Source organism: Gekko japonicus, unplaced genomic scaffold (assembly GCF_001447785.1).
Source record: "Gekko japonicus isolate JY-2015 unplaced genomic scaffold, Gekko_japonicus_V1.1 scaffold20, whole genome shotgun sequence".
In the NCBI taxonomy this organism is placed as follows: Eukaryota; Metazoa; Chordata; class Lepidosauria; order Squamata; family Gekkonidae; genus Gekko; species Gekko japonicus.
In genome coordinates this window covers 1,539,185-1,555,482 of record NW_015169172.1, presented here as the reverse complement: position 1 = coordinate 1,555,482, position 16,298 = coordinate 1,539,185, and the positions used below count along the sequence as shown (strand labels likewise).

General features: G+C 45.2%; 1 protein-coding gene and 1 long non-coding RNA gene across 3 annotated transcripts in view; one reads left to right on the top strand and one right to left on the bottom strand.

Moving 5' to 3' along the window:
- Positions 1–967, bottom strand: part of GNG12 (guanine nucleotide binding protein (G protein), gamma 12) — a 68,193-nt gene extending 67,226 nt beyond the window's left edge. Inside the window, exon 1 of the mRNA XM_015415803.1 lies at positions 849–967. The gene's annotated coding sequence lies outside the window, so the exon portion shown is untranslated. The remainder of the gene's footprint in view (positions 1–848) is intronic.
- A 438-nt stretch (positions 968–1,405) lies between these two features.
- Positions 1,406–16,298, top strand: part of LOC107114353 — an 18,470-nt gene continuing 3,577 nt past the window's right edge. Inside the window, exons 1-2 of one of the 2 annotated variants that reach the window (XR_001482646.1) lie at positions 1,406–1,506; positions 9,739–9,859. This is a non-coding gene — a long non-coding RNA (uncharacterized LOC107114353). Of the gene's footprint in view, positions 1,507–2,941; positions 3,047–9,738; positions 9,860–16,298 lie in introns of those variants that run through there. The other variant, XR_001482645.1, reaches the window with a different exon arrangement.

Sequence of the window (16,298 nt, the reverse complement as noted above, 5' to 3'; positions counted from 1 at the left end):
AAACCATCTTGTTACAGAAGACTTTCCTGAAACATCTTGAGCACTTTATATTGTTGTAATTGATTGATTGTTTTATCTTGTTTTTAATTGTTTGGCATTTATGCCCTATCTGTGAGCCGCCCTGAGCCCGCTTGCAGGGAGGGCAGGCTATAAATTTAATAATAAATAAATAAACTAGAATCTTCAGAGGACTTTGTAAACAAACTACACTTGAACTGTAATAACAGAGGCCCCCAACTTTGTGATTTTTCTTAAATTCCCATAATTGCATTGATCTTCGATACTAGGTTTGATGAATATGGGTACAACATCGTGCCAGAAGAAACGATCCTTCAAGGCAAGCAGGGACATCTGGCGGCAACCTTACACCACACCCTTAACTCGCTGCTCCATAACCCAGCATCACATTCACCCTTGCCTACTCACAAGCATGAACATATCTACTTGGCTCAGAAAGGCACGTTTTTAAAAGAACAGGGCAACACCCACCCACCCCTTTCCCCACCTGGTAGGGTGACAGGGGGCGGCTCCTTGGAGCAAAGAGCACGGGCCTAGGCCAAGAGGTGCTACACGGGACCAGCCACGCCTCACTCCTCACGGTGGAGAGAGAGAGGGAAGGAGGGAGGAGCCGCGCTCTGCCAAAGCGAGGCATGCCGCCGGGTGGCAAGAAAAGACCGGGGGTGGCAGCTGAGGGGCTACCGTTGATCCCCCAGCCGCCATCGCAGTGGTGGGAGGCGGGACGGCGCTGGGGCGAGGAGGAGGAAGGGCAATTCCTTCCTCTCTCGGAGACCCTCCCACGGCTTCAGCTGGCCTAGGGCGCTGCTTCCGCACTGGCCTGTCCCACTCACCGTCCGTGGCCAGGCGGGCGCCGAGAAACCCTTCCTTGGCTTCTGTCGTCCCCGCTTCGGCCGCCGCCGCCGCCGCCCTCACAACTCGGGACTCCTCCGTCTCTATGGGCGACCGGAGCTGGCCGACCTCTCACACCCCCCCCCCTTCCTCCTCCTCCTCCTCCTCCTGCTGTTGGCTCCGCCTGGCCCCGGGCGGGGAAGGCGACGATGCTTCCTGGGCCAGGACCGAGCTCGCTTCGCCCGCCCAGCGCCTCAGTCAGTTTGGAGCTGATCCGGAGCCTCGTCTTCCCTGCCTTGCGCAGGCCGTGTCTCGCCTTGCCAGACTCCTGAGAGGGAACTTCGAGGGGTGGTTTTGTGCCTTAATCCCAGGCCGACTTCGAGGTGTACACGGCGGGTCCCGCTCCCGATAGAGACTCGCCCTCTTCCCCTGCTGGTTGCAATGCAGCACCATCGCAAAGGAAGGGGAGGGCAGAACTTGCGCGACAGTAGGAGGCCATTAGGAAGAGCGTTGATCGTGCTTTAGGAGCTCATCTCCATACGTGGCCTGTACAGCTGAATAGGCTGCGGTCCTGAGCGTTCTTTGGAAGGCATTCCCATTGATTTCAGCGTACCTTACTTACAGAGGGCTGCTTTGAACGTGCATGTCCTGATTAAAGAGGTAGGCAGAGGGCCTTAAATAATTTTGTGGAAACGTTCCCATTTGTTTACCTATTAAGACTGTAGGTACACCCACGGCTTTAGTCCAGTACAGGACCGCCAGTTCTTATTCACCTTCAGCGCCTCACCTGTATACACGTTTATTTGTGAGGAAAACAAAGTTTAAAAACGGAGTTATCCTGAACAGGCAAAGCAGAATTACTATTGCAAAGCATTAAATCAAAAATTTAGGACTCCCGAACAGTAAGCTCCTCTTGAAACAAGAAGTTCAAATTTTAATTTTGTATTTTAAGGACTTAAACCTGAAATATGATTTGTAGTTGGTGGATATATTGTATTTCTGAATGTTGTTTACTATCAGTGAAAATGATGCATCTAATTATTAAACAAAGACGTATCTTTTTATTTCCCGCTCTGGATATGGTAATAGTAGTGTAATACTTTAGAAGTATCTTAATTCTGATATGCCCCTAAATAATACATTATGAGATTTGTACTCTGTTTTTATAGATGTAGGACAGTAGGAGTAAACATGATGAGTCCTAAACATGAGGGAAAATCATCAAAGAACATGGTAATGAAAAGATTCTCCAAAACATGCCGTGTTTTGTTTCCATTTGCACACTTCCATTCACTGTGACATCACTAAAGAGGAGACAGACTGAAAAGGTTAATGCACTTCTAAATTCTCATACTTATATTCAAGAAGGCAAGTAGAGAGTCTATCTGTCAGGACAAAGAGAATGGAACATCTTTTCATGTTTTGGAGAAGGGGGGGAATTGGGATGCTCTAAATACATTTATATGAAAGCATTTTGTTAGAGATACTGAATGATGTTAATGCTCTTTGACATACTTTGCCTACTACAGTTAAGTGAGTGTACACAATTCAAAAGATACAGGTTTGTGCCTAGATTATGCATACTAAAAATAATTACATTTGGTCAGTAGATGGCACCATCACTTTTTGGAAAGTTGCCCTTAGGAGCATTAGTCTGATCATTCTGAAAAATACCTTTTATCAGGGGACTGATACATGATGCCCATCCAATCACCAAAAGTAGATCATGCAAGTATTTGTGTTTGTTTTTGAGATGCTAGTTGATTTTTTGGACAAGGCAAAGTGACTGGGTTGGTTTATGTTTCAAGGAGGTGCAATCAATGGTGGTTGCAGATGTGGCTGTCTCCTGCCTCCTAGAGTAACCTGTGATCCCAAGAAATGGGAGACTGTGGGTTTGGGGGGGGGGGACTGTGTGGACAAACAACAGCTATGCTATACGGAGGGCTGCAGTGAGCAGGGAGAAGTAGCCAAAATTGTCCCCAGCTTCCCTTTCACTGGTGGAGGAAGCATAGCAAAGCAAGCTCTTCATTCATGCAAGAAGGAGGGTAATGTCACCTGATTTCCTGCTCTTTACTGCAGCCTGGGTACTACATGGGATTTTTTTCCCATAGCCCCAGCATCAGCTTTCCAGAGGTCACAGAGCTTCTCAGGGAGAGGAGAAGAGGAAAGAGTATGCGGCCACAAGGACCTTGTGATCTTGGTATGTAGGACAGAACAGAAGCCATTTTTTAATGTAGAAATTGCTGGGGGGCTGTAAATAAACCATTAAATACATCCTAGGGGTCTTAGTTTATATCTTCATTTCAGCCACTGCAGATTTTTCCCAATACTATTCAATTTGCCTTGGTTTGCTAATAATAGAGTGCAAAAGGACTGTTTTCAAAGTGGATAATTGGCCTGTGGGATGTGGATTAAAGTTCTCCCTTCTCCATTTTGTATTACAAGTACTAGCTTTTACAGAACCATGGCCCTGGTCACACGAGCGAGGTAATCCGGGGGGGAAGTGAGGCCTTTTGCTCCGGAGCAAAATGAAGCGCGGTATCACGATCAGACATTCCCCCGAGGCCCCGTGCTCAGGCCGTCAGCAGCTGATCACACGGTGATGACAAAGCGTGGCAATGAAGCACTACCGCGTTTGTGTGCATACCACGGTGGCTTACAAGAAAACATCCGGTGGGACGCGGATGGGCGCCGGATGCGATGGGGTACCAGCGCTTCCGAGATCAGATGCCCGCCTGCGCCCCGCGTTTTTCGAATAAACACTTTCTCTGCTACTTTTTAACTCTGCATCTTTGGCCGGATGCTACAAGTTGGAGATGGGTGTGCGACGCTTGCCAGATGTTGCCGTATGATCGTGCCCTTTTAATCCGCCTGGCAGTCGTGCCTCTCACGCGGCAAATTCTCCGTGTGACCAGGACCCATGAGTATTTTGTGTAACAAGGTTTTGAGTTCAGCCAGGGAACATGTGCTGATAGAATTGATAAGTTAGAGACGTTTCCTTATATTTTACAGTGTAAAGGAATTGGTAATTTGCTCTACAATCACATGGCCTTCATAACAGCCTAAAGACTGCTGATGTTTTAGTTGCTGTTCACATTGAAGTTTAGGATAGGATTTCTCATTGTATCCTATCTGTGGAGGACCAAGAAACATTAGAGGACTCACTGCCACTGATAGAAGATTTTAAGTGGGATCCAACCATGTTTTTGTATGGATTTTTATGGCTGAGTTGTGGACTTGTGATCTAGCTGAAGGATTTCTGTAAGGAAAGCCAATATTTTGAATCCATAAAAAGAGTGGCACATGATATGATCGGAATAATACTCCCTTTCAGGAATAGGGCTAGTGAGATTACTATAAAATCTGAGGGCCTGTGCAGACACAGTGATGGGGAACCCAGAATTTATACTTAATTCTAAATTACTGCAATCTGAGACCCATTGATAGTAGCACAGTATCCCATTCTGATCCACGTAAGGGATGGAAGAAGGAGAAAAGCCTTTCTATGGGGGAGGGGGGAGAACTGTAATTTAAAAAGAAATCAAAGAAATGTATGCTCCTGTGATGGAGAGGGAGCATGTACTCTTCAAAGATTTTTTTTAAGTAAAGCAAAAGAAGACAGGTTAGCAAAATGGCAGAATGTTCTGTGGAGGGAAGGATTAGCATTTTTGATCACATCAATTACTTTTTGTTTCTTTTAAAGGGCCAAATAAGCACTTCTTCCTTAACTGGTACATCTGGAAACCTTCAGCATCTAATGTAAATAATTTATAATAAATAATAACATTTTAAAAGTAACAGCATAACACAGAAGGGATTATGGTTGCTCGGGACTGTAATGTTGTATGTCCTGCTCAATGTTATTTGCACAATCTTCTCTTAAACAGTCACTATCACAAAAATAATGGAGAGGGAAAGGTGCATTTCAGTGCAATTTCTTTATAACACATACAGTTCCTTGCAGAAAGACATCTAGATTCCCAGGCTGTGCCCTTTGGAGTTAGAAAATGACTGAAGTAAAATAGTGGCAGACATAACCATTTGGCTGAAGGCCCAAACTGAACAGGCCAGGCAAGAAGAACCAGACAGGGAGGCAGCAGTGAAGGAAAGTTGACAAGCAGAGTGCCTGTGATGCCTTTTGAATTATAGAAGGAAGAAACAAAGACAGCTAATTTGCCTGTTCAAGAGCAGAGAAGAGTCAGTCTTGATGTAAAAAACAACAATACCATGGTTTTCAGCCAGTCCTGAGTTTCAGAAGAAGGTTCCACTTCTAGTTACAACCAACAATGAAAATTGACTAGTAGATTGCCAGTTTCAAGTTGAAAAGGAGGACGACTGAGAAATACAGCTTGATGTCTGTGTTCTGTAATAGTCAAATGTTAATATTTTAAAACAAAGTACAGATATAAAACAAAGCCAGTTTGATTCATCCACAAAATAAATCCACTGCACTAGCCATGAACAATTACAACCTTACTTTGTGCCCACTTCATAAATGGTCCTGACTCCTGAGCAGTTATTTCTTGATTGTTTGAATCTGTACTGACTGCTCAGGCTTATTTAAATAATTGACCTGTGCTTATCAAATGGCAAATGATTTCAAATGCCAGATCCCAGTTTTTGATCCAGAGATCTGAAAAAGGAAAAGATATAGGTGCTACAGTGTTCCTTCTACGTCACAGCATTTAGGGTAGAACAAAAAACATAAATGCTATCCTGGAACAGACTGTGTCCTGTATATTTCCCCCCCACAACAGCCAGTCCCACAAGAAGTACATGAAAGCAATAGCCTTTCCTGGTGCTGCCCCCCCCAAAAAAAACCCCAGCCCCATGACATTGTAATATGACTGGATTACAAAATTAGACAACAATGCAATACAAATAGTGTACGACACAAGAAATACAAAAACTGGATTACAGAAATTGGAGAACAATGCAGTAAAAACAAATGCATACAATAAACGGTGCTATAATTACAATGCCCTCGTAGCCTTTGTAAAGGCCGCCTGAACAGTAAGAAGGAGCCATTGATGGGAGACTGTGTTAAGGATTTTGTATTCTTTTTGGGTGGGATCTCAGGATATATCAAGCTAGATAGGTTGCTCTCCAGTGACGGTAAAGAGAACTTTTATAAGATCCTGTATGATCGGTATCTAACTCCATATAAGTTGGGTCAAATTTACAAAATACCCATAGATATTTGCTGGAGATGTCATTCTCTAGGGGCAGACCAATTCCACATCTTTTGGGAATGTACTGAAATACAGAGGTTTTGGTTCTCAGTATCCTATATATATAATTCTCCTAACACATTGGCCATTTCCAGCTCTCCCATTGACTGTGCTGTGCGCTCCATCAGCCATTGGCCCATCAACCGCCACTCAAGAGTAATCGCATGCCATTGGCTGGGGGCTGGGTCCGCTCCTCTTCCTCGCCAATGCCACTGTTCCCTGTCAGAATCACTGCCAAAACGGCTGTCTCTCCTGACGAAGTCACTTCTCCTGCTTGGCTCCCCTGGGACTAACTTTTCCCTCAGTGGCTGTTGCTAGGCAACCAAGCTTGGTTCTGTCAGTAAAAAGGCAAAGCCAGGAGGCCGTTTCCAGGCCTTTGTGGGGAACTCATTGGGGCCAGTCTTGACTAGGGTTGCCAGCTCCAGGTTGGGAAATTCCTGGAGAGTGTGTGGTGGAGTCTACGAAAGCCAGGGTTTGGGGAGGGGAGAGGCCTCAGCTGAATAGAATGCCATAGAGTCCACCCTCCAAAGCAGTTATTTTCTCCAGGGGGAGAGAGAGATATCTGTTGTCTGGAGTTCAGTTGTGATACCAGGTGATACCGCAGCCAGTGTGGCGTAGCAGTTAACACTTCAGAGCAGGGTCTGCCAGACCCAGGTTCTTGCTGTGGAAGCTGAGTGGGTGATTTCAGACCACTCACAGACTTTCAGCCTAAACTACCTCACAGGGTTGTTGTGCAGATCAAAAGGTGGAGAGAAGAATGATGTAAGCTGGTTTGGTTCCCACTGTGGAGAAAGACTGTACTTTTCCTCCTGGTTAACCATTGTTGCCAATCTCCAGGTGAGGGCTGGAGATCACTCAGAATTACAACTGTTCTCCAGGAGGGGGGGAGGAGATGGAAAGCTGAAGTCAGAGGGGCAGATAATGGTATGTTGATGGTTGCCTGGGAAGAAGATAGGGTTGCCAGCTCCAGGTTGGGAAATTCCTGGAAATGTGAGGGGTGGAGCCTGGAAAGGGTGGGTTTTGAGGAGGAGTAGGACCTCAGACAGGTACAATGTCATAGGCTTCACCCTCCAAACCAGCCATTTCTTCCTGGGGAACCACTGCTGCCAATCTCCAGGTGAGGGCTGGAGATCACTCAGAAGTACGCTGGTCTTCAGACGGCAGAGATCATTTCCCCTGGAGAAAACGGTGAACTCTGTGTCATTATATGCTGCTGAAGTCACCACAGCAAATTGACGCTGGGTGCCCAACGTCAGGGCACCCGCCCAGAACCTGTATCTTCAGCTCATTGTATTTATTTCCACAACGGGCCTTATTCCTAGTTGGAAATAATTCATGAGATTATTGGCTGTGAAATCCCTTCAGATTTATTCTGTTATGCTATTTTAAAGAGGTGATTGAAGATACAGAATTGGAGTTGGTGACTAATCTCATAATTGTTGCTAAAATGTGTATTGCCAGCTACTGGAATTGTGTGGAGGTCCCTACAGTATCTGAATAACTTTACAGAATTTGGAAGATCACTTATTTTACTAAATTAACATATTATAAAAGTATCTCGGGTGGTGAGAATTTGTATGAGGACAAATTCTTGAAGTATTGGACATTTTTCATTATGTTTTGGAATAATAAATGGAGGAAGGTGTATGCCCATATATATATACTAGGAAGAAGGCCCGTTGTAGAGGGAAGACAACGAGTTCTAGAAGGAAGGAAGGAAGCAAAGAAGGAAACAAAGAAGGAAGGAAGGAAGTTGAGAGAGAGAGAGAGAAAGGAAGAAAGAAAGAGGGAAGGAAGGAGGGGAAGATGAGGAAAGAGGGAAAGAATCAAAAGGGATGGGGTGGAAGGAAGGGAGAAAGAGGGACGGAGGGAGGTGAAGAATGGAAAGAGATAGGGAGGACGAGAAGGGGAAGGAGGGAGGGAGGGTAAGAATGCATAGAGTTGGGGAGGAAGGAAGTAGGGAGGGAAGGAATGCAAAGAGATAGGGATGAAGGAAGGGTAGAAGAAGAAAGGGGAGGGAGTGTCAGACAGCAAAGGAAGGAATGGAAAGAGAGAGAAGATGAATAGGTGCGTGGAAGAGACAGAGGGAGGGAGGGTGAGGAAAGGGGGGCTGTTCAGCTGTTACCTGGCAGGCACGCGGCTGTAAGTCAGCCTCCTCGTAGCCGGGCGCGGTGGCGGGCGAGTGGGGGCCTGAGTAGGCCTCCCCCCCCGCTCGCCGCAGTGGTCAAGGGGGAAAAGGTGGGTCAGGCGGCTGGAGGCCCCCATGCGGCCGGGCCGGGGGCCTGAGTAGGTGCCCCCCTGTCACGGCGGTTGAGGGGGAAAAGGTGGGTCGGGGTGACTGGAGGGCCCTGTGTGGTCAGGTGCTGCAGCGGCAGGCAAGTGGGGGCCTGAGTAGGCCTCCCCCCACTCACCGCAGCGGTTGAGGAGGAAAAGGTGGGTCGGGGTGGCTGGAGTCCCCCATGTGGCCGGGCGAGCGGGGTCCCGTGTAAGTGCACCCCTGTCGTGGCGGTTGAGGGGGGAAAGGTGGGTTGGGGTGGCTGGAGGGCCCTGTGCGGTCGGGCGATGGGGCGGCGGGCGAGTGGGGGCCTGAGTAGGCCTCCCGGCCAGCGTTCACTGCAGCAATTGAGGGAGGGAAGGTGAGGGGGGTGGCTGGAGGCCCCTGTGCGGCCAGGGGCAAGGGGGGGCTGAGCAGGCCTCCCCCCCGCCAGGTGCAGCGGTTGAGGGGGAGAAAGGTGGGCCGGGGGCGGCTGGATGCCTGTGTGCGACCGGTGCGGCAGCAGGCGAGCAGGGGCCTGATTAGGCTTCCCTCCCCGGTCGCCTGCCCCACCCATCCATGGCAGCGGCGGCAGTTGAGGGGGGTGACCGAGCAAAAGTCTGGCTGCCCGGCCTTGTCCATCTCCGCACCACCCACTTGCCACCTGTTCCAGCCATGCGCAGGCCAAGGCGGCTAGCCTCGTTCCTTCCCCCGCCCCCAAGCAATGGCACGCCAGTAGTCTTGACTGGCAGCTGACGGACCAATGGCTGAGGGAGCGCATGTAATCTTGCCACCCCATAGGACAGAAGCCACTCCAAATCCCTTTTATATATAAGGAGAGATTGGAACCGCTATACAGTTTGAAAATACTGTATATATTGTATATGGTTGTTTATGGCCTCTGAGTAACATACTACATAGTTTACAGATCTCATAGATGTATGAGAAAAGTACCTTTTTATCTGCTTGGAATTTTGACACCTATAAAATATTAGTTACTCTGAAAGGTTTGATTTGTGTTAAAACTATACAAGGAAAACTCCATCAGAAATACAAACATATAATCAAAGAGGCATTTCTATTTTGCTCAGCCTTGCCAGTCTGTATGGCTATTGCCAGTCTGTATGCCAGTCTGTAGGCCATAACAGGGTAAACATTCTGTTGTAATGTTCTGTGCTTTAATGGATCAGTTGTTGGGAAAAGATTACGATTATACTGATTATATTGATGACTTATATCTTCAATATAATTATTACTACTGTTTTACTTTGTTTTTGTCTTATGAAAAGTATTATATAATATGACATGATATGTATTAGTCAGTATAAAAATAAATACTAGAAATTGTACAAAAAGAAAGGTGTTGAAAGTCCATGTATATAATATCTCCTCTTTTATATCTTACAGGAACACCATTTCAGCCAAACAGGACACTGGCACACAAGAGCAGAATAGCACTTTTGCTCCTCCCTTTGAATTTCTTATGGCACTTTATAACTATATAGAACAAAACAAAGGATGTTTGGAGGTATATAACTATTTTATTTTTCGAATTTTTACCATATTATTTAGGTAAAAAGTGACATCAGGGCATGTAGCATCAATGCATCTGCAATATTAACATATACTTGACACAGAAACACACTTGATTTTTATTTATTTATTTGTTCGACTTTTATCCCGCCCTCCCGCCTAGGTCTGGCCTGTTTCAAAGGAAATGTCTCATGATTGTGTGGAAAAGATGATAGGTGCTAATCTTTCCCAGAGGTTCAGTGCTGAAAATAGAAGCACTGTTGACATTGTCTGTTCCCTTGTCTCTGAGTCTGACTGATCCTCTGACTCTGATTGTCCACTACTAGTTTTGTTGATTCCAGTTGCTTCTCCCTGATGCTGAGTCATTGAACAGTATAGGTGAAGGCAACATGGTCATCTAGTCTGCCCTCCTGTGCCACAGCTACATTCCCCACAACCAAGCATGGCTTGTTAAGTGTCACTGGATCAGTGAATACGACACCACCTAAAATCTGCATCCATACAGAAAACCGAAGGATGTGCTTTTGACATGTGGCATCCTAGCTTCTTACAATCTATAGTGAGTGCAACTTTCTTCCAGTAATCTGTAGGTGGTGTTTGTGGTACTACCCTCTTCCATTTTATCCCCACAACCCTGTAAGTGAGGCTGAGAGTGTATGACAAGCCCAAAGGTCATCAAGCAAGCAATAGGATTGAATGGGGATTTGAACCCGGGTCTCCACATTCCCAGACAAATCTGTATGGCTCAGAAAAGTGGCACAGAGTTTAATTGATTAAAACTTTTAGTCCAGATATTAAATTATTTACACAAGGTATAAAATGCCAGAAGTGTATAGCAGAGACTGGGATGCAACTGAGCTCTATGGAACATTTTACAAGTCAACGTTTATTCCATTATATGTGATGAATAGATGTCACAAACTGGACTTTTTGCAGCAGTCCAAAACAGAGAAACGTCTTCTTTTTGTAGAAAGACCTAACCAGGAGGAAAATATGTGGTTAGCAGGAAAATGTGGGCTAGATGCCGGGGATGGTGCAGATTTTAGTTTCTAAGCATTTTATGAGTAATAGTTCAAGAAAGCAGTTATGCACATTCATTCTCCTTTGTCCTTTGTCAAGAAAGCTGCTACTCAGTTGTGAAGTAGTGTATCTCAAATTTCTGACAACTAGTGGTCTCCTAGCTAGCAACAACATATGGCAGTGAATCAGAGGTTCCCCCCCCCCCACCCGCACATTATGTGTTAAGAAGTTCACCTGCTCTGAGTAGCAGGTGCTGGGAACCAAAAGCAGGGGAGGACTGTTGCTTTCATGCCTTAACTTTGCTAAGCACACTATTAGGAATGGAATCTTGAAGTAGATCAGCATTTGATCTGATCCAGCAGGTCACTTATGTAGGCATACACCTAAAAATATAAAGTGGAAAATATGACCAAACCATGTTTCCAAGTGTTTACTGTAAAGGGATGCTTTTCAGGGACTGTAATTGGTTATCACTCCCCAGAGAGTGACAAACGGGCTTGCCTATGCTTAACATGCAAAATAGAATCAGCTGATCATTCAGTCTTGTAGATATTGTGAGCACAGCTGGCAGGTGCAGATAACCTCTGAGAGATAAGAACATAGGAGATGCCAATGTTGGATCAGGCCCATCCAGTCCAACACTCTGTGTCACACAGTGGCCAGAAATACCAGGTGCCATCAGGAGGTCCACCAGTGGGGCCAGGACATTAGAAGTCCTCCCACTGTTGACCCCCCCAAGCACCAAGAAGACAGAGCATCACTTGCCCCAGATATGTAGATATTGTGAGCACAGCTGGCAGGTGCAGATAACCTCTGAGAGATAAGAACATAAGAACATAAGAGATGCCAATGTTGGACAACTAGTGGTCCATCCAGTCCAACACTCTGTGTCACACAGTGGCCAGAAATACCAGTGCCATCAGGAGGTCCACCAGTGGGGCCAGGACATTAGAAGCCCTCCCACTGTTGACCCCTAAGCACCAAGAAGACAGAGCATCACTTACCCCAGAGCCCCTATCTATACCTTGTGGCTAATAGCCACTGATGGACCTCTGGTCCATATGCTTATCTAATTCCCTTTTGAAGCCGTCCATGCTTCTAGCTGCCACCACTTCCTGTGGCAGTGAATTCCATGTGTTAATCACTCTTTGGGTGAAGAAGTACTTCCTTTTATCCGTTCTAACCCGACCGCTCAGCAATTTCATTGAGTGCCCATGAGTTCTTGTATTGTGAGAAAGAGATAAAATTTCCTCTTTCTCTACCTGCTCTATCCCATGCATAATCTTATAAACCTCAATCATGTCTCCCCTCAGTCGTCGTTTCTCCAAGCTAAAGAGCCCTAAGCGCTTTAACCTTTCCTCATAGGGAAAGTATTCCAACCCTTTTATCATTCGAGTTGCCCTTTTCTGCACTTTTTCCAAAGCTATAATATCCTTTTTAAGGTGTGGTGACCAGAACTGCACACAGTATTCCAAATGAGGTCGCACCATTGATTTATATAGGGGCATTATGATATTGGCTGATCTGTTTTCAATACCCTTCCTAATAATCCCCAGCATAGCATTGGCCTTTTTTATTGCAGTCACACACTGTCTCGACTGGAACACATTTTCTTTCAGGTTTCCAGTGTTGATGATGCTCTGTGCAACACTGTATTAACCAAAGGGATCTTCATGATTTATAAGACTTTTCCGCTACTGTAGAATAGAATCCTGAAAGCATTTTTTCTTTCCCCCCCAAATGATTACTCCCACATGTGGTCATAAGTCAGGAAAACAAATCATGCTGGCTATAGCTAGCCCATGCAATCCATTAAATAATGAATCTCTGAATCGTAACATGATCTGTATGTTATCCAAAGAAGCTTGATGAACAGAGATAGATAAATATTGAGTGTCCTACTCGATAATTATCTGTTGCTGGATATGACATTCATTAAATGATATGAGTCACCAGCAGTAATCCTCCTCAGTCTGTATGAAAGTGGCGGGACCTGAAACCATAGTAGCCCTTATGATTAAAGAAGTGCATTAAAGGTAAAATCTCATTAAACCAAAACAAACTGAGCACAATCCAGCCAAAGTTAAGCTTCTTTCTGTCCTGTGGGTTTCAGTGGAAGCCTTTAGCACATTTCATTTACTCCCATGGACATAAATGGGACTTAAAAGCACTTAGCTTTGTCTAGATTGTGTCGTGTTTAGTGTGAAACACATTCAAGGAAAAAAGATAATGGAGAACAATTAACAACTTTGGGATTGGAAAAGCCAGCATCAGTGCTTTTTTGTTTTTTAAAAAAGAGCCAGTGCTCATATATAAGATTGCACTGATTTCCACCAATCCCCTGCCCCAGGCTTTGGAGTGCCCCCAAGAAGGTGGTGAATGATACTCAGTGCCAGTGAGTACTATTGAGATATTTGGTTAATATAGCAGAGTTTTGCCCAGTCATAGAAGCGTGACACTGAGTACAGTAAATAAATCTCCCAGGAAGTATGTTACAAAAAGGTAAACTTATGTTTATTAAAGTAGATCCAGTTCACATTCAGGTTGCAATCAAAAGGAGAGAGAGAAGCCTAATCTAAAGAGTATTTTCCCTATCACAAATGGCCAGCTGGCTCAGCATCATGTGTGTGGGAGTATGAGGGCATTCTATCTACAGGAGAGACCTGCAGAGATGTGTCTCCGTGGAAGGCCATGTGAACAGAGTGAGAGGGCAAAGCGAGAGAGAGAGGAGGGGTCGGAGGGCAGCTCCCAGGTTAAGACAAAGAGAGGCATCTAATTCAAGGAGAGAACACCTGGTGTCATACGTCTCCCTGATAGCCAGCCTGACCAGATGAACAACCAGCCTGATAACAAATCCTCCTCTGATAATGAAACCTCTAAAAAGGAGGAGGAACACCCAGCTGAGATAGAACCCATCAATTTCAAAGGCAGGAGATGCAAGCTCTTGACAGCACACAAGCAATTTACCTGCTTCCAGTCCAGAAGTGGAGTAGAGGGAGGAGGCTGGGCCCAGTGTTTCTCCAACACCCCTTGAGTGCCAATGCGTCAGTGGAGATCAGACCTGAGATAGATCGCAGACACCTGTTGCCAGATGAGTACTTGCAGGGATGCGTGCCACGATTAGCAGCAGCTAAACAGCCCATGGAGAGCAGTAATGGTTAAGTGTGTGGACTCTAATCTGGGAGAACCGGGTTTGATTCCCCACTCCTCCACTTGCAGCTGCTGGATGACCTTGGGTAAACCATAGTTCTGTCAGAGCTGTTCTCTCAAGGACAGTTCTGGAAAGAGCTCTCTCAGCCCCACCTACCTCACAGGGTGTCTGTTGTGGGGAAGGGAAGGGAAAGGAGTTTGTAACCCGCTTTGAGACACCTTTGGGTAGTGAAGGGCGGGGTATAAATCCAATCTCCTCCTCCTCCTCCTTCTATAAATCCAGGCAGGGGTAAGCTGCTCGTTGTGGATGCAGCTTGTACCATGGCTGCATAACCACCAGCCTTGTCTCCTGAATCTCTGACTGGAACCTCTGTTGCTCTGAACCTGTACTGGACTTTCTGACTTCTGGACCCCTGAAACCTGGACAACCTGACAACTCTCCTTTCTAGGTACCTGAACCTTGGACTGTCTCCTGACCACTCTCCTGCCTGAACCCTTGCTGTGGGTGACTACCTGGTACTTTCTGCCTGGTTGTTCTGTGGAACTTCTGCCTGCTCCCACACCAGACCCACATGGGCCAGAATACCTATATGCCCTTAGAGTGATCTAGTGACCCTCAATGTCGAGGCATGCTGAGTCACTCACTCCAACAAGTAACACCCCCCCCCCAAGAGCCCTGGTCAGCATAACGTAGCAATTATAGTAGGATCTGAGAGACCTGGGTTTGAATCCCCACTATGCAGTGGAAGTTTGCTAGTCCAGTTACACACTCTTAGGATAATCTACCTCACACAGTTGTTGTGAGGATAAAATTAAGAAGGGAAGAATGTTGTAAGCTACTATGGGTTCCCACTAGGGAGAAAGGTGAGGTATAAATAAAGTAAAATTAAAACTAAATAAGCCTGTGACACGCATCTATCTCTATATTTATTTACCATAAGCCTCCCATGGTCATATTGCTGAGGGAAAACAAGCAGAAACTGAATCTAGTATTTTTTTTGGGGGGGGGGGGGGGGGAGATCTGGAAGGAAATTCCAAATATGGATGGTTTTAGTGTGTCTTCAGTGGATTCAACGAATGGTCTGGGAGCTTTGTTAGTTCCTGCTCTACCACTAGAAAGGAGGTCTTTATAGTACTGCAAAGTGCATTTCATCAGTTCCATTTGCTCATCTGCCTTGCATGCAAGACAGTTTTATATAAGAGGACTACTGCTAACAGTGAACAGTATTTTTGATTGCTGGTTTTTCTTTTGATAGTGAAGTCCACACTTTGTGGTTTTTATTTATTTATTTTAATAACTTGTCTCTTTATTTTCCATTGATGTATCGATATGTTATGAGTTACCTTAGGCTCCACTGGTAGATGAGGAAGTTAGATACAAATATTTTCATGAGTAAACAAAATGACATCAGATAAAGTCTATGATAATAAAAACTTAGCAATTCCTAATACTTTATACAGCTCATTAACAGATGAAGTCACCACACAAGTCTCTCGTTGCATTTTGAAGTTTTAAGGCTAGTCTTTCTGTTCCCTGGGCCATCTGGTACCATAAACATTGTCCATTTGAGCCAGACTGCAGACCTGAAAGGTAGCAGTGAAATTCTATCCTCTCTAGTCAGAAAGGAACCACTCACAGTAGGTTGTGTGTGTGCTGGCGTATCAGTCACAACTTGATGGCCCATAGAGACATAATATACAGTCTCTCACACTGTGCATGCTTACAACTTGGGCTGCATTCAGTATTTTAAACAGCTGAGGTGATAACATTTTACAGTCCTAATCCTTGCTGGCCATCTTCTGCTAGTGTATTTTTTATATAACCAGCACAAGGTTCTTGTCTCATGACACCTCACACTGTAAAACACAAGCAACCAGTGACTGTTGTATTGCCTCTTTCTTATTTTTCCTTTTCCCCTTACAAATAAGTTTCATTTGCCAGCAGTGACTCGACTGCACAGCCCCATTTGGTACTGAGATGTAAAAATGAATTTACAGAAGATTGTACTTGTACATTAAAATAGAATGAGCTTGCTTCACTGCATTTGTCCTTTATTTTGGTGCCTAGAACATAAAGTTATGGGCATATAGTATACTCTTCACCTGTTGACAGATTTTCTAGCCTCAGAAGGAAATTTTCTCAAGGCTTGGTTTATTCCTAGTTTTAATTGAGAAACCCTAGGTTTTTTTCATCCAGTGCCTAGATTTAAGGTGCTTTATCAATAGCTGAACTGCACTTTCTCCCAATATCTGATCATTCCTGG